Here is a 24,778-nt window from a genome sequence, read left to right as displayed (position 1 = left end):
CTGTCCAACAAGTATGTCCCAGGGAGTGGCTATAGCGAAGTTGTCCACTTTTGGGTGGTGCCTACATATCATGTCAAACCATCTATAAACCAGGCCTAAGTATTTTCTTCCTCTGCCACTTGATTATAAGGCACTCCCTGTGAGGTTATAGGTGCAGGCCAGAGGAAAAAAGGTAATGTAACAAGAGTGGGGATCATGGGCATTTGGACTGCTTCTTTGCATAATTTACATATGTTGTCAGGGCCTGCTAGGACTGGAACATGTATATATCTCTTCCATTTGATGATGAAATTTTGCTATGTGTGCCCTACTTTATGACATCGCGGGTCAAATTACTACCAATTCAAGAGGGACAACTCATGTTTCATGATAACTTAGTGGCTTCTGGTCAAGCATTCAGTTTCTACTAAGGCTCAGTAGCAGGCCAAAAGCTGTTTCTCAAAACAAGAGTAGTTATCTGTGGAGGATGGCAGAACTTTGCTCCCAAATCCTGCATCTGTACTATAATCTTCCTATAGGGACTTGTCAAACGCTCCAATGAACATCGCTACTTGCCATTGACACTTCTAGAATTACTGGATCAGGTGAACCATATGATGAAAATGTCAGAGTAGCTTTCACAGCAGCCTGGACTTGTGACAGAGTCTTCTCTTTTTCTTGGACCTATTCAAAACTAGCAGCATTTAGGTCACTCTGTAAATGGGCCAGAGTAACATACCCAAATGAAGAAATATGTTGCCTCAAAAATCCAGGGGTGTCCTGGTCATAGTGCATTCCTTATGGTTGTAGGAGGGGTCAGATAAAACAACTTATTCTTCACCTTAAAAGGAATATCTTGACAGATCCCACACCACTGGACCCCTAGTAATTTCACTGAAGTAGAAGAACCCTGAAGTTTTGTTGGATTTATTTATCTCCATCTGGAACAATGCCTTACCATAAGTCTGGAGTAGCTACTTCTTACTAAATCCAATCAGAATAATGCCATCAATATAATGGACCAGTGTGATCAGCGTGATATGGAAAGGAAAGGAGATCAAGATTCTTGCAAACTAAATTATGACACAGGCCTAGAGAGCTGATGTACTCTTAAGGTAGTACAGTGAAGCTGTGTTTCTGGCCTTGTCCACTGAAAACAGTGGGCTTTTAGTGGGCTTAATAGACAGGAGTGAAGAAAAAGTCTTTTGCCAGAGCAATAGCTGCATACCAGGTGGCAGGGGCTGTGTTACTTTGCACAAACAATGAAATAACATCTGTTATAGTAGATGCAATTGGAGTCACCACCTGGTTAGGGTTATAAAAAATCACTGCAATTCTCCAAGATTCAACTTTCTTCTGCACAGGGTAAATAACTGAGTTGAATGAAAATATGGTGATAACCACCATCCCTACATCTTTCAAGTCCTTGATGGTGGCATAATCTCTGCAATAACTCTAGGAAAGCAGTATTACTTTTAGTTTACTATTTTCCTAATTAAAGGCAGTTTAAGTGGCTTTCACTTGGCCTTTCCCACCATAATAGCCCTCACTCTATATAAGTCAGGAAACCAAGATGAGTATTCCTCCTGCTACTGAGTATATCTATTCCAATTATGAATTCTGGAACTGGGGAAATAACCACAGGATGGCTTCTGGAAAACAATGGGCCCACTGTGAGACTGATCTGAGTTAAAACTCCATTGATAACCTGACCTCCATAAATCCCTACTCTTTCTGGCAGGCCACAGTGACTTTTTAGGTCTCTCAAAATTAATGACAATTCATAACTAGTGACAGTAGTCCCTGAGAGATCTGAATATTTTCTTTCCTCAAGGGCAATTACCCTTAAAAAGGCTGTAAGCCCCATTGGGTTTGTCTGAGAGAAAAAACAGCAAAAATTTGTGGTTAGATACTTGGGTCCTTCCTTACAGTGACCTGACCTCTCCTTTATTCAAGAGCTTTGGGTCTGTAAACTGGCTCAAGTCTAAGAATTGATCGAGGGATGATAAGTTTCCATTTTTATGATTTAGGTTAGTCTTTTTTAAAATTGACTTAGGACTTTTCTGTTTATATGGATCAAGTAAGAATTTAGTAGCCTTCATATCTATTTTACTTCTATAAATCCCATAATCAATGAGCCAATGCCAGAGTTCTGGATGAGTCTACTCATAATTGTTGTTTTGACTCTGCTGTCTTTTATAGTAACCATGCCCACCTATTTTTGGCAGTTGAGTGCTGCCACTCCAAAATCCAATTAATCCCATTGCATTTAGAATTTCCAATTAAGTGGCAGCAGTTTCCATTTTTGTAACAATGGAAACTGCTGCCTACAGAGAAAAGCAATCATGCAGCTCTTTAAAGATGCTGGGTCTCCTTTATCAACTTATTTCTTGGAGTATTGGTGAAAGTTATGTATTCTGGACCTTCCTATTGTGGATGAGTAGGACTTAATGACAAATACACTGTAACATTTCAATCTCCATAAGCCTTTGATTTCCTTTCATTAAAGGAAGTCGGGTCTAGCATTTCCTAATCACTCATTGTGGGCATCTTTGGGTACATGTTTCACCCAACCGAGCAAACTCTTAGAACGCTTTCTAACTCTCCCAGCTACAACATTAAATCCAGAATCTCAGCTTAGTTATCTCATATCAATACATTCAGCCTGATTCAACTTAGTGTTCCTTTAATTATTTCATACCCTTAGAATTTACTCCCACACATATTCCCCAGATTTCTGTATGTATAAATTAGAAAAATTCAAGCAGCTATTTTGGAGTATGGCACACCTCTTCACGGGTCATACTATATACCTCACCTTTAGGGACCTGCCGGAAGTTGAGTCTAGTTATAGATCTAGAAGCGAAAGATGTAGTGGGGTGGATCCTGAAAGGAAGCAGCGTTGTCTTGCATGAAAATTGCCTCAGCGGAGCCCATTACAGTTTTCTCAGTCAATGCAGAGTTAATTTCCTTAAACCGAGATGGGTGTAAAATCTTATACCACTGGGAATGGAGAGATTTGGGGATATTGCTGCCACTGAGTGGGTAGTCTGCTTCCATTGGAGGCTGAGAGATCTCTTCCACTATCAAAGAAGACGCATCAGTTTTGTAGGAACTCAATGCCTGTTTTCACTCTATGGATTTGCCTATTCTGGACATTTTGTAAAAATGGGATCATACTAAATATGGCCACTAGTGTTTGTCTTATTTTACTTAGCATAATGTTTCCAAGGTTTATTCATGTTGTAGCATGCATCAGTACTTCATTATTTTTAATGGTCAAATAATTTTTATTTGCATGAATATACTGTATGTTGTTCATCTATTCATTTGTTGATGAACACTTTGGTTGTTTCCATATTTTGGGTACTGTGAATAAAGCGGCGATGAATATTGTCAAACAAGTATCTGTTTGAGTCTCTAGTTTCATTTCTTTTGAGTATATAGATAGGAGTAGAATTGGTAGGTCATATTGTAAGTCTATGTTTAACTTTCTGAAGAAACTCCAAACGACTTTCCAGTATGACTGCACCATTTTACATTCCAGTAAGCAACATACAAGGGTAATACTTTCTATACATCCTTGCCAACATTTGTTATTTTCTGCTGTTTATAATTATAGCTATCCTACTGGTGTGAAGTGGTATGTCACTGTGGTTTTGACTTGCAGTTTCTAAGTGACTGATGTTGAACATCATTTCATCTTCCTACCAGTCATTTGTATATGTTTTTGGGATAAATGTCCATCTATGTATTTTGCCCATTTTGTAACTGAAACATTTGTATTTTGTTGTTAAATTGCAGGAGATCCCTGTATATTCAGGATATTAAACCATAATCAGCTATATGATTTGCAAATATTTTCTCCCATTCTGTAAACAGTCTTTTTACCTTCTTGATAATGTCCCTTGACACACAAAAGTGTTTAATTTTGATAAAGTCACATTTCTCCTGTTTATATGCTTTTGTTGTCTGTTATTGGTTAAAATTCCACATCTCCTCTACCAAATCATATGTTGCAGTCCCAACACCTATTACCTCAGAATATGACTCTTTTTGAAGATACGTTCTTTAACAAGGTAATTAAGGTAAAATGAGGTTATTAGGTTGGGCCCTAATCCAATATAACTGGTGTCCTTATAAGAAGAGGAGATTATGATCCAGACACACACAGTAAAAATACCATGTGAAGACACAGGGAGAAGACACTCATTTACACGCCAAGAAGAGAGGCCTCAGAAGAAACCAATCCTGATGGCACTTTGATTTCAGACTTCTATTCTGAAGAATTGTGAAAAATAAATTTATATTATTTAAGCCACCCAATCTGTGGTACTGTGTTACAGTTGCCCTAGCAAACCAATACAGTGTCATGCTGAAAAATCCATTGCCAAATCTAAGGTCATAAATATTTTACTTCTAAGTTTTCTTATAGGAATTTTATGATTTTAGCTCCTATATTTATGCCTTTATTATACATTTTGAGATAATTTTTGCATATGGTGTGAGGTTGGGGTCCAACTTCATTCCTTTGCATATAGAAATCCCAGCTACTTAGAAGGCTGAGATAGGTGGATCAATTGAGCTCAAGAGTTTGAGACTTCAGTGAGCTATGATTGTATCACTGCACCAGAGCCAAGGCTACAGAATGAGACCCTATATCTACAAAAAAAAAAAAAAAAAAAAAAAAAAAAAAAAATCCTCCATTGGGCATAGATTCATGGGTTTATTACATGACTTTCAATTATATTCTGTTGGCCTATATGCCTTTTATTTTGCCAGGTCTACAATGTTTTATTAATACAGCTTTGTAGTAAGTTTTGAAATTTAAATGAGGGAATCATGAAACATTGTTCTTCTTTATTGTTTTGGTTATTTGTGGCTCCTTGTAATTACACATAAATTAGAGAATTAGATTTTCTATATTTGCAAAAAAAGACTATTGGTAAAACTTTGATAGGGATTGTGTTGAATCTAGAAATTGTTTGAGTAGTATTAACATCTCAACAAAATTAAGTATTTCTACTGTGAATTTGTGTTTTTCCCCCATATATTTAGGTCTTACTGAATTTAGTTTAGCGATGTTTTCTAGTGTTCATTGTACTATCTTCCACCTTCTTGCTTAAATGTATATCTAGGTATTTTTATGTTTTAGAGGTTATTAAAAATGAAATTGCTTTTTTATATTCCTTTTGGATTGTGCATTACTGGTGTTTAGAAACACAAGTGATTTTTGTTTGTTGAGATTGCACCCTAAAATTTGGCGGAATTTGTTAATTAGCTCTAGTAATTCTCTTGTGAATGCTTTGGTATTTTTCCATATATAAGATCTTGTCTTCAGCAATTGGAGATAGTTTTACTTCTTTCTTTTCAGTTTGGATGGCTTTTATTTCTTTTTGTTGTCTAATGTATCTGGCTAGAATTTACAGTGCAATGTTGAGTAACAGTAGTTAAAGTGAGCATTCCTGTCTTGTTCCTGACTTTGGAAGGGAATTGTTTCCTTTTGTTCGCCATTGAGTATGATGATAGCTGTGTGTTTTTCATAAATGCTCTTTAATATGTTGAAGAAGTATACTTCCATTCCTAGTGTTCTGGGTATTTATAATACGAAAAAGTATTTCACCTTGTCAAATAAATGCCTTTTCTGCATCAATTGAGATAATCTTTTCTCATTGATATATTATGTGTAATATTATATTGATTTTCTTATGATTAAAAATATTTCATTGATTTCTTACCAGCCCTTACATGTCTGGAATGAATCCCACTTTGCTTTGATTTCTAATTCTTTAAATATGCTGTCGAAATCTGTTTGCTAGTATTTTACTGAGGCTTTTTGCACATATATATATATATATATATATTACTAAAGGATATTGGTGTGCAATTATCTTTTCTTGTGATGGCTTTATCTATCTTTGGTGTCAGGGTAATGCTCATCTCCTAGAATGGGTTAGGTAATTTCTTGGAAGAGTTTTAGAAGTACTCTTTTAAAATATTTGATAGAATGCAACATTGAGACCTTCTGGTCCTGGGCTTTACTTAATTAAGAGATTTTTGATTACTGGCTTAATTTCTTTACATATTACAGCACCATTGATATTTTTAAATTTTTCTTAAATCACTTTAAGTAATTGGTGTGCTTCTAAGAATTTTTCTGTTTCATCTGAATTATCTAATTTGTTGGTATACAATTGTTTATAGAATTCTCATGATGCTTTTCATTACTGTAAGGTTGGTAGTAACATACTCATTTATGATTATGAACTTAGTTATTTGTTTCCTCATTTTCATTTCTGTCAGTCCAGCTAAAGACTTGTTAATTTTATTGTTTTTTTAAAGAACCAATTTGATTTCACTTATTCTCGTTATTGTTTTTTTATTATCCCTTTTAAAATCTCTATCCTAACTTTTTATTTCCTTCCCTCTGCTAACTTTCACTTTAGTTTATTCATTTTTGTTCTAGTTCTTCTAAGTGTACAGCTACATATTTCCCTCTGAGGACTATTTTCACTGCACTCCATAAGTTTTGGGATGTTGTGTTTTTGTTTCCATTTATCTTTAAATATTTTTCAATTTCCATTGTGATTTTTCTTTGTTCCATTGGTCCTTTACATGTGTATTGTTTAATTTTCACAAATGTGTACATTTTCTAGTTTTCCTTCTGTTATTTATTTCTAGATGCATTCTATTCTTGTTGAGAAGACACTTTGTACAATTTTATTCTGAAAAAATTTTCTTTGAGATACACTCTCACTCTGTGGCCCAGGCTGGAGTGCAGTAGTATGAGCAGACCTCACTGTAGCCTCAAACTCCTGGGCTAAAATTACCTCCTTTCCTCAGCCTCTTGAGTAGTTAGGACCACAGGAAGACACCAACATGCCCAATTAAGTTTTAAAAAAATCTTTTAGAAACAGGGTCCCAGTATGTTGTCCAGGCTGGTCTTGAACTCCTGGCCTCAATCAATCCTCCTGCCTTGGCCTCCCAAAGTGCTGGGATTCAGGAGTCAGCCACTGCAATTTCATTCTTCTTTAATTTAGAAGTTTTTTGTTTAGAATTTGTTTGTTAGAATTTGTTTTTTGGACAAACATATGGTCTATCCTGGAGAATGTTCCATATGCTCTTGAGAAGAATGTGTATTTTGCTATCATTAGATGGAGTGTTTTATATATATCTGATAAGTATAGTTGATTTATAGTGTTGTTTAAATCCTCTATCTCCTTAATGATTTTGTGTTTCATTTTTCTACCCATCATTGAAACTAGTGTATTGAAGTGTTGTACTACTGTAGTAGAACAATACCAAAGCCAGACAAAGGCCTTACAAGAAAGGAAACTATAGAACAATATTTCTTATAAATATATTTTTTAAATTCTCAACAAAATACTACTAAACTGCATCCAGGAGTATATTAAAAGGATGATGTACCATGACTAAGTGGGATTTGTTCCAAAAACAAAAGAGTGGTTTGACATAAAAAAGTCAATGAAAGTAATATACTGTGTTAATAAAACAAAAAAATCACATTGTCACAATAGATGCAGAAAAAGCATTTGAAAACATTAAACAATCTTCCACGTTAAAAAATGTCTAAAAAACCCTACTAATTGAAGGAAGCTCCTTCAACTTGTTTAAAGACATTTCTGAAAAACCGGCACACACACAAAAAGAATACTTGATGGTGAAAGACTGAAAGTTTTACCTGTAAAATAAGTAACTAGATAAAAATATTCATTCATGCCACTTCTATTCAACATTGCACTGGTAGTCCTAGCCAGGGCATTAGACATGAAAAATAAATAAAGCTATATAGATTATAAAAGAAGTAAACCTATCTTTATCCATAAAAGTCATAATCTTATAAATAAAATGTAAGGAATCCACAAAGAAAAAATCTGTTAGAGCTACTAAATGAGTTCATTAGAGTTGCAGCCACAAGATCAATATAAATATTAGTTTAATTCTATACACTAGAAATAAACATTTTGAAAACAAATACATTTACAAGAGCATCAAAATAATAAGATACTTAAATAAATTTATTTTTATTTGTTTATTTATTTGTGAGATGGAGTCTTGCTCTGTCACCCAGGCTGGAGTACAATGGCATAATCTCGGCTCACTGCAACTTCCTCCTCCGGGGTTCAAGTGATTCTCCTGACTCAGGCTCCTGAGTAGCTGGGATTACAGGCATCTGCCACCAAGTCCTGCTAATTTTCGTATTTTTTAGTAGAGATGGGGTTTTACCATGCTGGCCAGGCTGGCTGGTCTCAAACTCCTGACATCTGGTGATCCACCCACCGTGGCCTCACAAAGTGCTGGGATTAAAGGTGTGAGCCACTGCACCCAGCCAGATACTTAAATAAATTTAGCTAAAGAAGTCCAACACTTGTATAAAACATGGTAGAAAAAAATTAAAGAATACTTAAATTAATGGGAGGGTATCTGATTTTTTTGTATCTAAAAACTTAAAGATGTTAAGATAGCAATACTTACCAAATTAATCAATAGATCCAAAATGATCTCTATCAAAATTTCAATACTCTTTCTTTAAATAAATGGACACATTTATTCTAATACTCATATGTCAAAGCAAGGTACTGCTGAATGTCCAAATATTGAATAACCAAAACACTCTTGAAAAAGAAGAATCAAGTTTGAGGACTCACATGTGCAGTTTTGAAAACTTATTGCAAAGTTACAGTAATCAAAACAATGTAGTACAGGCACACTGAAATGGAATTAAAAGTATAGAAATAAATTCACATACTTTGATTAATTGATTTTTGAAAAGGGTGCCAAAATCATTCAGTGGGTAAAACGTAGTGTTTGCAACAAATGGTGCTGAGAAAAACAGATATCCACATGCGAAAGAATGAACTTGGACCCTTACTTCACACCACTCATAGAGAAAAAGGGAATCCTTTTTCAATCATTCTGTGAACCCAGTATCACCCTAATATCAAAATCAGGAATGGACGTAACAAAAAAAGATAACTACAGACCAATATCCCTGAAGAACATAGATGCAAAAATCCTCAACAAAATATTAGCTAACCAAATCCAACAGCAAATCAAAAAGATAATACATCATAATCAAGTGGGTTTCATACCAGGGATGCAGGGATAGATTAACATATGCAAGTCAATAAATGTGGTACATTACTTAAATGGAATTTTAAAATATCTTATGATCATCTTAATACATCCAGAAAAAATATTTGATAAAATCCAGATTCCATTTATGATTGGCATAGAAAGGACATACCTCAAAGTAATAAAAGCCGTCTTTGACAAACCCACAGCCAACATCACACAGAATGGGGAAAAGTTGAGAAAATCCCCGCTGAGAACTGGAACAACACAAGGATGCCCACTTTCTCCACTTCTATTCAACATAGTACTGAAAGTCCTAGCCAGAGAAATTAGATAAGAGAAAGAAATAAGGGGCATCCAAATTGGAAAAAGTAAGTTAAACTATCATTGTTTATCAGTGATATGATCATATAACTAGAAAAACCTGAAGACTCATCTAAAAAGTTCCTAAACCTGGTAAATAAATTCAGTAAAATCTCAGGATACAAAATAAATGTACACAAATCAGTAGCACTGCTATATACCAACAACGACCAAGTTGAGAATCAGATTAAGAACATAATCCCTTACAACAGCTGTAAAAATAAATAAATAAAATCCTTAGGAATATACTTAACCAAAAAGGTGAAAGATCTCTAAAAGGGGTGGGCGGAGCAAGATGGCCGAATAGGAACAGCTCCAGTCTCCAACTCCCAGCGCGAGCGACACAGAAGACCGGTGATTTCTGCATTTTCAACTGAGGTACTGGGTTCATCTCACTGGGGAGTGCCGGACGATCGGTGCTGGTCAATTGCTGCAGCCCGACCAGCGAGAGCTGAAGCAGGGCGAGGCATTGCCTCACCTGGGAAGCGCAAGGGGGAAGGGAATCCCTTTTCCTAGCCAGGGGAACTGAGACACACAACACCTGGAAAATCGGGTAACTCCCACCCCAATACTGTGCTTTAAGCAAACAGGCACACCAGGAGATCATATCCCACACCTGGCCGGGAGGGTCCCACACCCACGAGCCTCCCTCATTGCTAGCACAGCAGTCTGTGATCTACCGGCAAGGCAGCAGCCAGGCTGGGGGAGGGGCGCCCGCCATTGCTGAGGCTTAAGTAGGTAAACAAAGCTGCTGGGAAGCTCGAAGTGGGTGGAGCTCACAGCAGCTCAAGGAAACCTGCCTGTCTCTGTAGACTCCACCTCTGGGGACAGGGCAATAACAAACACAGCCGAAACCTCTGCAGATGCAAACGACTCTGTCTGACAGCTTTGAAGAGAGCAGTGGATCTCCCAACACGGAGGTTGAGATCTGAGAAGGGACAGACTCCCTGCTCAAGTGGGTCCCTGACCCCTGAGTAGCCTAACTGGGAGACATCCCCCACTAGGGGCAGTCTGACACCCCACACCTCACAGGGTGGAGTACACCCCTGAGAGGAAGCTTGCAAAGCAAGAATCAGACAGGTACACTCGCTGTTCAGAAATATTCTATCTTCTGCAGCCTCTGCTGCTGATACCCAGGCAAACAGGGTCTGGAGTGGACCTCAAGCAATCTCCAACAGACCTACAGCTGAGGGTCCTGACTGTTAGAAGGAAAACTATCAAACAGGAAGGACACCTACACCAAAACCCCATCAGTACATCACCATCATCAAAGACCAGAGGCAGATAAAACCACAAAGATGGGGAAAAAGCAGGGCAGAAAAGCTGGAAATTCAAAAAACAAGAGCGCATCTCCCCCGGCAAAGGAGCGCAGCTCATCACCAGCAACGGATCAAAGCTGGAAAATTTTTGCAATCTACTCATCTGACAAAGGGCTAATATCCAGAACCTACAAAGAACTCAAACAAATTTACAAGAAAAAAACAAACAACCCCATCAAAAAGTGGGCAAAGGATATGAACAGACATTTCTCAAAAGAAGACATTCATACAGCCAACAGACACATGAAAAAATGCTCATCATCACTGGCCATCAGAGAAATGCAAATCAAAACCACAATGAGATACCATCTCACACCAGTTAGAATGGCGATCATTAAAAAGTCAGGAAACAACAGGTGCTGGAGAGGATGTGGAGAAATAGGAACACTTTTACACTGTTGGTGGGATTGTAAACTAGTTCAACCATTGTGGAAAACAGTGTGGCGATTCCTCAAGGATCTAGAACTAGATGTACCATATGACCCAGCCATCCCATTACTGGGTATATACCCAAAGGATTATAAATTATGCTGCTATAAAGACACATGCACATGTATGTTTATTGCGGCACTATTCACAATAGCAAAGACTTGGAATCAACCCAAATGTCCATCAGTGACAGATTGGATTAAGAAAATGTGGCACATATACACCATGGAATACTATGCAGCCATAAAAAAGGATGAGTTTGTGTCCTTTGTAGGGACATGGATGCAGCTGGAAACCATCATTCTTAGCAATCTATCACAAGAACAGAAAACCAAACACCGCATGTTCTCACTCATAGGTGGGAACTGAACAATGAGATCACTTGGACTCAGGAAGGGGAACATCACACACAGGGGCCTGTCATGGGGAGGGGGGAGGGGGGAGGGATTGCATTGGGAGTTATACCTGATGTAAATGACAAGTTGATGGGTGCAGCACACCAACATGGCGCAAGTATACATATGTAACAAACCTGCACGTTATGCACATGTACCCTACAACTTAAAGTATAAAAATAATAAATAAATTAAAAAAAAAAAAAGATCTCTAAAAGGAAAACTACAAAATGCTGTTGAAGAAATCATAGATTACACAAAGAAATGGAAACACATCCCATGCTCATGGATGGTAGAATCAATACTGTGAAAATAATCATACTGCTCAAAGCACTCTACATACTCAATGCAAGTCCCATCAAAATATCATCATCATTCTTCACAGAACTAGAAAAAACAATCCTGCAACTCATATGCACCCAAAAAAGAGTCCACATACACAAAACAAGACTAAGCAAAAAGCACACAACTGGAGGCATCACATTACCCAACTTCAAATTATACTACAAGGGTGTACTTACCAAAACAGCTTGGTACTCATATAAAAATAAGCACGCAACCCAATGGAAGAGAAAAGGGAACCCAGAAATAAAGCTAAATACTTACAGCCAACTGATCTTCAACAAAGCAAACAAAAACACAAAGTGGGGGAGAAAACACCCTATTCAGTAAATGGTACTGGGAAAACCTGCAACCCACGTGCAGAAGAATGAAACTAGATCCTCATCTCTCACCTTACACAAAAATAAACTCAAGACGGATGAAAGACGTAAATCCAAGTCCTAAAACCATAACAATTTTAGAAGATAACATTGGAAACACTCTTCTAGACATTGGCTTAGGCAAAGAATTCATGACTAAGAACCTAAAAGCAAATGCAAAATAAATAAATAAATAAATAAATAAATAAATGCCACCTAATTAAAACAAAAGACTTCTGCACAGCAAAATAAATAATCAACAGAGTAAATGAACAGCCCACAGAGGGGGAGAAAATATTCACAAGCTATCCATTTGACAAAGGACTAATATCCAGAATCTACAAGGAGCTTGAACCAATCAACAAGAAAAAAACAAACAATACCACCAAAAAGTGGGCAAAGACAAAAGAAGATATACAAACAGCCAACAAACCTATAAAAAAGGCTCAAAATCACTAATCATCAGGGAAATGCAAATTAAAACCACAATGAAATACCAACCTACTTTTTAAAGAATGGCCATAATTAAAAAGTCAAAAAAATAGTAGATGATGATGTGGATGTGGTGAAAAAGGAACACTTTCATGCAGCTAGTGAGGATGTAAACTGGTACAACCACTATGGAAAACAATATGAAAATCCCTTAAAGAACTAAAAGCAGAGCTACCATTTGATCCAGTGATCCAACTACTGGGTATCTACTCAAAGGAAAATAAGTCATTATACAAGAAGACGCATGCACACACGTTTACAGCAACACAATTTGCAACTGAAAAAATACGGGAACAACCTAAATGCCTATCAACCAATGAATGGATAAAGAAAATGTAGTATATATGTACCATGGAATTCTACTCAGCCATAACATGGAATAAAATATTGGCCTTTGCAGCAACTTGGATGGAACTGGAGGCTATTATTCCAAGTGAAGTAACTCAGGAATGGAAAATCAAATATCATATCTTCTCATTTATAAGTGGGAGCTAAGCTATGAGTATACAAAAGCATAAGAATGATATAATGGACTTTGGGGATGCAGGGAGAAGGCTGGGATGTGGGTGAGGGATAAAAGACTACATACTGGATACAGTGTACTCTGCTCAGGTGACAGGTGCACCAAAATCTCAGAAATCACCACTGAAGATCTTATCCATATAAGCCAAAATTACCTGTACCCCCAAAACTATGGAAATTTAAAAAAAATGCATGCAAAATATTTATTTAAAATAGTTTAAAGGTGCTGGGCATGGTAACTCTTGCCTGTAATATCCGCACTTGGGGAGGCTCAGACGGGTGGATCACTTGAGGCCAGGAGTTTGAGACCAGCCTGGCTAATATGGCAAAACCCCATTTCTACTAAAGATACAAAAATTAGCTGGGTGTGGTGACAGGCACCTGTAACCCCAGCTACTTGGGAGGCTGAGGCAGGGGAATCGCTTGAACCCAGGAGACAGAGGTTGCTGTGTGCCAAGATCATCCCACTGCACTCCAGCCTAGGCAACACAGTGAGATTCCATCTCAAAAAAATATATATACTAGCAAATGTACTAGCAAATCAAACCCAGCAGCACATCAAAAAGCTTCAATGTACTCAAACTCTAAAATTCATATTAAACAAGAAAATAACTCAAATGGTTCAAGCAATTTTAAGAAAAATAACAAAGCTAGATAATGGAACAGAACAGAGAACCCAGAAAAGAAATCAGAGATCTACAGCCAGTTGATTTTTAATGAAGTCAACAGAAACATATGCTGCGGAAAGGACACCCTTTTCAATAAATGGTACTGGAAAAATTGTATTGTCATATGCAGAAGAAAGAAACTGGACTCCGATCTCTCAACACATACAAACATTAACTCAAGATGGAATAAAGATCTAAATGGAAGACCCAACACTATAAAAATCCTAGAAGGAAACCTAGGGAAATCTCTTATAGACATTGGACATTGGTCTAGGCAAATAATTTATGACTAAGACCTTAATAGCACAAGCAAGTAAAATAAAAATAGACAAATGGGACTTAATTTAAAAAAGAAACTTCTGCACAGCAGAAAAAATAATCAAACAATCAACAGAGTGAAAAAGAAAATCTGCACAATGGGAGAAAATATTTTCAAACTATGCATCAGAGAGAAGACTTATATCCAGAATTTACAAGGAACTCAAACAACTCAACAACAACAACAAGATAAACCAAATTATCAAATTAAAAAGTTGGCAAAGGATATGAATAGACTTTTTCAAATAATGGTCACCAGGCATATGAAAAATTATCAATATCAGTAATTATCAGAGAAATGCAATTAAAACCACAATGAGATATCATCTCACACAGGTCAGAATAACTATTATTAAACTGACAAAAAATATGAGATATTAGCAAGGATGTGGAGATAGGGGAATGCTTATGTACTTTTGATGGGCAAGTAAATTAGTACAACCTCTAAGGAAAACTAAAAATAGAACTACCATCTGATCAAGGAATCCCACTACTAGGTATCTACCCAAAGGAAAACAAATCATTATATCAAAAGATAACTGCATTGTATGTTTATCACAGTAGTATTCACAATAGACACTTAGGAATCAACCTAAGTGTCTATCAATGATGATTCAATAAAGAAAATGTGGCATATATACACAATGGAATATGATTGGGCCTTAAAAATAATGAAATCATGTATTTTGTAGCAATATGGATGGAACTGGAAGACATTATCTTAAGTAAAACAACTCAGATACAGAAGGACAAATACCACATATTCCCACTCATAAATGGGAGTGAAATAATGTGAACACGTGGACATAGTGTGGAATGATAAACACAGAAGATTTGGAAGGGTGGGAAAGTGGGAGGGAGGGAGATGATGAGAAATTACTGAATGGGTACAATGTCTTTATTCAGGTGATGAACACACTAAAAGCCCAAATTTCACCACTAAGCAATATAGTTATGTAATAAAATGGCACTTGTACCGTTTAAATTTATGCAAATAAAAATGGTGACAATATCGTGGAAAGCAGTTTAGTGATGTCTCAAACTGTTAAGCATAGCGTTACCATATCATCCAGTAATTTCACTCCTACACATATAGCAAAAATGAAATAAAAGGTGTTCAGAACAAAAAGTTGTACACAAATGATTTCGTGACATTATCCATAAAGTCAAAATTTGGAAACAATAAAATGTTCATCAATTGATGAGTGGATGAAAAAGTGTGTATCCATAAAATAATATATTATTTAACAATAAAAAAGTATAACAAAACTAATGCATGTTACAACTTGGATGAGCATTGAAAACATTATACAAATTAAATATTTTATTATTGCATTTATATGAAATATTCGGAATAGGCAAATCCATAGAAATAGAAAGGAGATTGGTGGTTGCCAGAGGTTGAGAGGAAGGGAAATTGGCAGTGACTGTTAAAAAGTATGGGGCTTTTAAGGGAGGTAATAAAAATGTTATGGAATTAGTGGTAATGTTTGCACAACATTGTGAATATACTAAAACTCACTGAATTCTACACTTAAAATGTGTTAAAATGGTGACTTTCAAGTTATATGTGCTTTATCTCAAATGAATATAAATAATGCCAATAAATCTGAGCCCAGTGATTCTACATCTAACAATTTTTCTTTAGATGTATACATATATCTATAACATAATAGTATTTTGCAAACTTAAATGTCTAACAGTATGAGATTAGTTAAATTAGTGTACCTACACAGAATACAATGTATTCATTAGAAAACATGTTATAGGCCCCCCAAAAATGGTAGTATACATTGTTGTATGAGTAAAAGAGGCTTCAAAATAGTATTTACAAGATACTTCAGCATGTTGGTCTGACATATAAAGAGGTTACAGGTCATCACTGTCATCCTTGAAACAAGAAAAAAACTGAACTAAAAGCAAACAACTCTTATTAGATCCAACAGCGAATTGAGGTAGAGGGCAAACCACTGTCCCCAAAACTGGAGAGAAATGTCAGTGCTGAAAGTTGTAGCTTACCAGTATCAGAAGCCTGCCACTGGAACCAGTACTGTTAAGAACACTTGATCTCTAATTGATGAGTTGTTGAAGGCACAAGGTGATCCAGCTTGAGAGGTAAGAATCTTGAGGGGACTGTTTTAATATGGCACCCACAATTTTGTAACTTTTGCCTCCAGAAAACCTACCACATTCTAAGGGTAAATGGTGGAGAGAAATCCTCTTGTGATACTCCATAGGGAGGGGAAAAGTAAGCATTTTGTAAGATAGCTAGAGCATTTGGTTCTCCTTAAACATGGGTCATTCTCAAAAATAAAATAGTGTTTACCAGAGACTAAGTTACATGGTTTTTACTAGAGTCTAACTGGCACAAGGGAAGAGAAATACCCAACTCCAGTGGCCCAGCCATACTGTCTTACCTAAGGGAGAAAAATCTAAGGAGCACTTGTGAAAGTCACAGCCTAGGGACACATGCTTCTAAAAGATTGAGATCTAATCACAAAATCCTTCCTGTCCCTCACATCTTACTGCCACACCAATAATTAGATTACGACTTAAGGACTGCAACATTCAGACCCTATTTTTAAAAAAAGAGTCTCTAAAGAAGCTCAACAGGAAGACAAAAACAAGGACATGACAGAAAAATTGAGTATTTGACACTAGAGCTACAGCAAATAGTAAACACAGACTAGGTCTCAGTCAGATAAACATAACGTTTCACATTATTGTTCATGTTACTCAATATATTAAACCTGGATTTCAACAAAAAACTGCAAGGCATGTTAGAAGACAAATATACAGAATAAAGAGGCAACATAGGTATCAGAATTAAACTAAGATATGACAGAAAATTTGGAATTATGAACTGAAGTAAACATAATTATGATTAATGTTAATCTTAATTAATGGGAAATTAATAAGAAATGTGGACAACATGAAAAACACATGGGTAATGTGAACAGAGAGATGGAAACCATAAGAAAGAACCAAAAATAAATTCTAGAAATCAACAACACTATAAACAAATGAAGAATGTCTTCAATGGGTTCATCAATTGGTGGATGTAAAGATCTGAATATAGAAATTTTCAAAACTAAAATGCAAAGAGAAAAGTAGTAAAAAATAAAAGGTAGAGCAGAATATATAAGAACAGTGAGACAATTATGAAAGGCGTAACATATGCATAATGGTAATGCCATTAGAAAAAAAGGAAAGAAATGAACAGAAGAAATATTTGATGCAATAATGGCAGAATTTTCCAAAATTAATGACAGATATCAAACTACAGATCCAGGAAGCTAAGAAAACACCAAGCAGGATAAATACCAAAAAAATCTACATCTAGGTACATAATATTAAACTGCAGAAAATCAAAGATGAAGAAAAAATTTTGAATGACGACATAGGGAATAAAAACACCTTACTTATAGACAAATAAGCATAAGAATTACATTGAAAGACTCTACAGAAATCAGGCAAGCCAAAGAAGAATGGTGTAAAGTATTGAAAGTGTTGAAAGTAAAGAACCATCAACCTAAAACCCTGTGTCCAGTGAAATTATCCTTCAAAAGTGAAGGAGGGATAAAGGCTTTCTCAGACAAACAAAAGATTGAGAAAATTAGTCATCAATAGACATGCCTTGCCAGAAATGTTGAAAGTTGTTTAGAGAGAAAGAAAATTATATAGACCATAAATTCTGATCTACGTAAGAAGATCAGGACACCCACTTAAAATTTAAAAGATAAGTTGAGTTGAAATCCTAAGTAAGGAAACGTTAGAATCATAAAAAATACTCATTTAAAACCAGAGAAAGCAGAAGAGTAAAAGACAAAATGAGAAACAAAGAACAAAGGTAACAAATTAAATATATTTAAAAATATGGTAATATTAAACCAACTATATTTATAATCTCTTTATATAGGAATGGTCTAAATACACCAATGAAAAGGCACAGATTGTCAGAGTGGATAAAAAATCAAGTCCCAACTCTATGCTGTCTTCAAAATATGCATAATATGATTCTAATTTTGTAAAATCTTTTTAGATCTATATTTGTATCTTATCTCAAGAACATCTAGAAACAAGGTGAAAAGGATATAAATCAAAGGTTATTGGTGATCATATATTGATGGTTAAATTATTGGCAAATTTTATTTTATTTCTCCCTTCACATGTTTTAAACATTAACAAAGAGATAATATTGTTTTTCTAATAAGAAAAAAACAGTAAATTTTATTGAAATAACACTGCAATTGAGAATGTCCATGCATTTTATAAATCGGCATCTAACTTTTACAGACAAAGTTATCTGAATTAATCAGGACCCATGCCGAGTAATATAATATGCTGATCCTAGTTATGGATTTCCTTAGCACAATGTTTTATTAATACATGTTTTTATCTTCAAAAACTTTAAATACTTATCATAACATTTAGTATTCATTATAGCAAAGTTAGAAAATTCAAATAAGAAAATCACCTCTATTTATAATACCATTTCCAACCTTACAATGTGTGTGTGATTATGGCATATAAAATTTTGTAGTTTGATTTTTCCCTAATTTATATATTGTACACCTCTTCTTGAGCCCATTAATATAAAAAATGACTACAGTTCAGTCTCCTCATGAAGATGCCATAATTTTTAAAATTTGTATCTATGTAAGATTTAAGGTTTATTCCATTTTCTCTTGATAGGAAAAAAGTTACTGTGAATAACTTTGTCATTCATTTTTGTACAGTTACAGCAAGCATATTTATAATAGAACAAGTACAAAGCTAAAGGATCAGCACATTTATATGGCTTTTGAAGCGTATTGACAAGTTATCTCCCCCAAATTTAACAATAAACCCTATCAACTGCAGTGTGTGACTTTTTCCACACAACTTCATTAACTCTGGCCATAATGATTTTTTTTTATTCTTGTCAATATTATAGATAAAAGGAAGCCCTCTCATTTCAACTTGAATTTTAATATGTGAGGTAAATAAGTTTCAAATTTATATCTTTTTAAAAATAAATTGATTAAATATCCATTTTCATTTGACAGTTTTTTATTGATTAACAATAACTCTTTATATATTACAATTATTAACTCTTCATCTGTCTATATTGCAAATGTTTTATCTGTTGTTGTCTTTCAATTTTTGTTTTGTAGTGTGTTTTACATACAGGTGTGGTTGACTGCTAAGAGCCAAATCCATCAGTCTTTATTTACCTTTATGGCTTCTGCCTCAAAAGTTATGCCTCCAAAGGCCTTTCTCTTTATAATATGATATAGATATTAATATGTTTTAGTTTAATGACTTTTGTGGTTAAGTCTAATATTATCACTACTACAATTTGAAATATCTAATATTATTATTACTATTAGATTTGAAAAATCTAATATTTGAAACATTTGTCAATCAAAAATTTAGCAGTCATTAAGTTTGCAAATTCCATGTAGACACATTTAAAATATCTTCTAATGAAGAAAATTATTGTCATTCTTAAACAAAATGTTTCATTATTATTTTTTGTAATATTCTACAACCACAAACATAAAATTATGCAGATAGAGGTATGTATGTACATTTATATATATTTAAACCAATCTACTCTTTTTTCTCTCCTTCAGAAGCATATGTTATTGTCTTTGTAGATATATGTGTACATGCATGTTAACAACGTATGGGTTTATCAAATAATTGATGCTTTAGCCATAATTTTTCACTGTCATCGTGGCTATATACTAAAACATTATACAGTGACTGTGTTTCAAAACATTCCTGGATCTGCTCATATAGTATGGTATTATATGCATTTGAAGGCCTATAATATATTATAGTAACATTTTTATGTCTATGGTTATACTGCACAGCAGCCAAAATACATCATGTTATTAGAGAGTGTACTCATTATGTGCCATACATCAATTATCAACGAAATTTTCCTTTAGTAACTACTTTGGATAATTCATAGTTCAAATATGCCTGTTCTGATGATGATAGTGATGCTGATGACTACCTTTTAGTTAGAGAAATCTAATATTCTGTGTGTGTGTGTGTGTGTGTGTATATATATATATATTTTTTTTTTTTTTTTTTTTTTTGACGGTGTCTCGCTGTGTCACCCAGGCTGGAGTGCAGTGGTGTGATCTCGGCTCACTGCAAGCTCCTCCTCCTAGGTTCATGCCATTCTCCTGCATCAGTCTCCCGAGTAGCTGGGACTACAGGCGCCTGCCACCATACCCGGCTAATTTTTTGTATTTTTAGTAGAGGCGGGTTTTCACTGTGTTAACCAGGATGGTCTCGATCTCCTGACCTCGTGATCTGCCGGCCTTGGTCTCCCAAAGTGCTGGAATTACAGGCGTGAGCCACCGTGCCCCGCCTATTCAGTATACTTTTGAGTTTTAATCAGTACACAGTAACTAGAGCTATTTTAATTTTCAAGGTAGACTAACTTAGTACTGGATAACAGTAATGTGCTTTGTCCTCAGTTTTTTTCACTGAAGATTGTTGTCTGATAAGAAATTTTTCTTTTATAAAAAATAAATCGAAATGCCTTCGGTAGCACTCCATTGCTGCAATTTGTCGTCAGGCACTGTGAGACAGACCGTGTTACAAATACATATTTTAAATATTTAATTGCATAATAGGTAATGCTGTGGAGATGGCCATCCATTGGAGTTATGCTTTTATGGCGTGAAAGTTGCTGTGGTGCTTTACAACTTCTGCAAGTGATCTTTCTAGATTGCAATCACACATATATGCTTTACTCTTTTCTATACTCATCACTGGGGGCTCCCTCGTATAGCGAGATATTCACCTGGAAAGAAAATCCCACTGAGAAGCATTACTATTCCAGAGCACTTTGACATTGCTGAAATACAAACGTTCATGGTGTAGAGATATGTTGTGGCAGCGTGTTTCATGGGAGTTACAAAGAGAAAATGGTTGGATTCATATTAATTAATTTGAATGTCATATTTAGGAATCAATCATTGCCCACAGATAATCCTAATTTGCTCTTATTGAGAGTATGAGAAAATTCAGCAAAAGAAAATATTAGTTACAAGCTATTTGGATAAAGTTGAAATATTTTCGCTTCATACCCCGGCCTGTCAATATATATCAGCAGCAAGCTAATAAGAATTTAGCAACAGGTTTCTTCTGTGAAACTTATCAATTCCCTAAACCTCATTTGCCAGTAGTTTGACACTTTAAATTATTTTTAGAGGGACAAATTAGAAATCAAGGACATATCAAGCCAATATCGGTGTAGTTTACAAAAATGTAAAGCAGGTTTTGAGGGGAAGTACTATGATTACAGTACTTTCCCTCTAAACCTGTTTTACATCCCTCAGAGATGTTAAAGAAAATACAGACACTTAGTTCTCAAAGTTCTCTGTGAAATATTTTCCATTAAACTTTACTTTTATTCCCTAAATTACGCCAGTGTAAATGCACTGGGAGATCAGTCATAAGAGGAAATAGTAGTGTTCATTCTAGCAATCAGCAATAACCGTGAGAACTGATTGACAGACTTGTGCCCCGAAGTTTCATGCTAAGAGTTCACAGAAGGATATCAATACAGATGGCCCTGGGCTGATATTCTAGGTGTGTTGAAAAACTGGCTGCTCGGTGACAGAATATCAGATGTAATCCTAACAGCATTTTATTTTACTATTCGAGTGTAATAGGAACGCTGAAAATCTGGAATTTAGAACAATGCTTTATCCTATCTTTTTATTTTACTATGGAAGTCTGAGAGCTAGTCTTAAAACAATAACAAAACACACACAAAGCCTTCCACATGGCAACTGGCTCTTTTATATATATATATATATATATATATATATTAATTAAAGGATTTCTGAATTAGGCTATGATATATATACACATATGATATATGTATATATATGTGTATGTATATGTATATGTGTATATATATGTATATATATCATAGCCTAATTCAGAAATCCTTTTAAAAAAACAAAAAAACCCCAACACCCTCAAAATGTAAAGTAGAAATCACTGGAAACATTTTGTAGGGACTCTCCTCACCTCAATGCTCCCCCCTCCCTTTTTTTTTTAATTGAGACAGAGTCTCGCTCTGTCTCCCAGGATGGAGTGCAGTGGCGCAATCTCAGCAACATTCGCCTCCTGGGTTCAGGTGTTTCTCTTGCCTCAGCCTCCCAAGTAGCTGGGACTACAGGCGCGTGCCACCATGCCTGGCTAATTTTTTGTATTTTTAGTAGAGTCGGGATTTCACCATGATATCCAGGATGGTCTGGATCTCCTGACCTCATGATTCACCCACCTTGGCCTCCCAAATCTCATGCTGGGGTTACAGGCATAATCCACCACGCCTGGCCAATGCTTTCTTTTTAAAAATTAGAGAGTGAAGGAATACTTCTGCCTTTTGTTTCTCCCAAACTCATCCCTTGCTTCCTAATTTTGGATGCCTTTGAGAATTCTGATTTTAGCAAAATACAGGAGGTAAGTGAATAACCGTTTGTATGAGTTCTAGAAAATTATTTGTTTTGAGCAGAAGGAGACACAATTGGAAGTTGCTGTGCATCTGTAGCAGTCAATATCAACTTCAAGTAAAATGTAAGTCAAGGTGGTGGAAACATTAAACCATCCCTTCACAAATAATACGACAAACACTAAAAGAATGAGTACTATGTACCAGATTCTGCGCTAAGTGTTCAATAAAAGCATTAGTTCATTAATTCATTTTGTATTGGGGGTGCTGCATGCTATGGTAGATATTAGGAGAGTTACAGAGTAATAAAGACAATCTTGAGTCCAGTGGGGGAGACAAATACAATTGAAAATAATTCTAGTATAATGTCACAGGCCAATAATAAATTAAAAGCTACCATTTAGTAGTTGCCTCCTTTGTACTAGACATTGTTCAAATTATTTAAGTACTTCAACTCCTTTAATCCTATATAAATCCTGTGGGTAGTATTCTCTACATTTCAGACAAGGAAATTAAGGCTCAGGGTGGGTGTATATATATATTTTTTATGTCAGAGACAGAATTGAGATTCAAACCTAAGTTTCTCTGTTTCAAAAGCCTGTGTTCTTTGACAGGGAAAAATGTATAGGTTACTAAGCAGATTAAAAATAAATGGACCTTTCTTCCGCAGAAGGCAAGTGAATGTACTCGGTCTCAAAGGAGTACACAAGATGGGAAACAGATACTGACAGGGCTGGCTTTGGCATTTAAAACTGGCTTCACACAAAAATAAAATTGAATGACAAGTTGGTGGTAAAAATTTATATTTTTCATAGAATGACATTAAATTGCAATTTAAAAAAATGTTAGCAAGAAAAAGAGAACATGGCAGAAAGGGAAAACCTTTATATATAAATTTAATGGCACTTATTTCTTGCTTTTTAAACAAGGGATTCCACATTTTCCTTTTGCACTCACCCCCAGGAATTATGTAACTGGTCCTGGGTCCTGATCATTTTAGGCAAAGAGAGCATGAGATTTAAGGAAATGGAAGCATTAAATATATACATTGTGTAGGTTGTGGGTGTATGTTTAGCATATGAGGGGATGTAGCAGGAATTGAGATTTAAAAAGTAAGACTGCCTTGTATGCCATCCCCAATTAGGGAGGAGGCATTAATGGTTTAAGACTAATAATAACATGACCCTAATAAAATCCTAGGAAGAGCCCTCTAGTAGTTTGGTTATGATAGCATGCAGTTGAAAAGACTACTACCTAAAAGACGAGTTGGACTGAAATTCTTCAGGTAGGAGATAATAGAGGTGTACATTAAGATAATAGCAATTGGAAGGGAAATGATTTTGAAATATATTTCTGAGGTAGATGTGATAGTATTCGATGACTAGATGTTGGTTATAAGTCAAAGGAAAAATTCAGAATGTCTCTGAGGTTTCTAGCTGGAGAGATTCAGTGATGGTTATGCATTAACTAAGAAAAGGATTATTCCAAAAGGGGCATGTTTGAAAGAGAAGATAAAAAATGTTATTTTGAATATATTTCATGCCCTTCATTATTATATCTGAATGAATATATCCAGCAGACACTTGGAAGTGTAAGACCAAAAGTGTTCGTGTACCAGTAAGACAATATTTTGTTACTTTGGTAGCAATTTTGAATTGCCTGACTTTCTGATTTCTGGTCATATATATTCAGAATTAGCTTCTAAGTTCAGAAATAAGTAAATCAGCCTGGGAGCCTGAAAGATTGCTCACAAAGTCTCTGGTCTAAAAGCGTAGTATGTATGCCTGTTGGCTCTGACATAAAGACATAAATTTTACTCCTATTAAAATTTAATGAGCTTGATTATCTATCCCTGAGACCTGTGTCACTCATGCCATACTTCGTGGAGAAGAGCTCTTACAAGAGTCAAGGTTGTACAATAGGGGAATATATGAAAATAAAGGAAAGTACATTCCCTTAGAAACATGTTGAATAACTGATATCGAATGAAATGATTTGTGTGAAGACAATTTATCAAATGCAAATT

This window comes from Macaca mulatta, chromosome X (genome assembly GCF_049350105.2).
Source record: "Macaca mulatta isolate MMU2019108-1 chromosome X, T2T-MMU8v2.0, whole genome shotgun sequence".
Taxonomy (NCBI): Eukaryota; Metazoa; Chordata; class Mammalia; order Primates; family Cercopithecidae; genus Macaca; species Macaca mulatta.
This window is presented reverse-complemented; position numbering follows the sequence as displayed.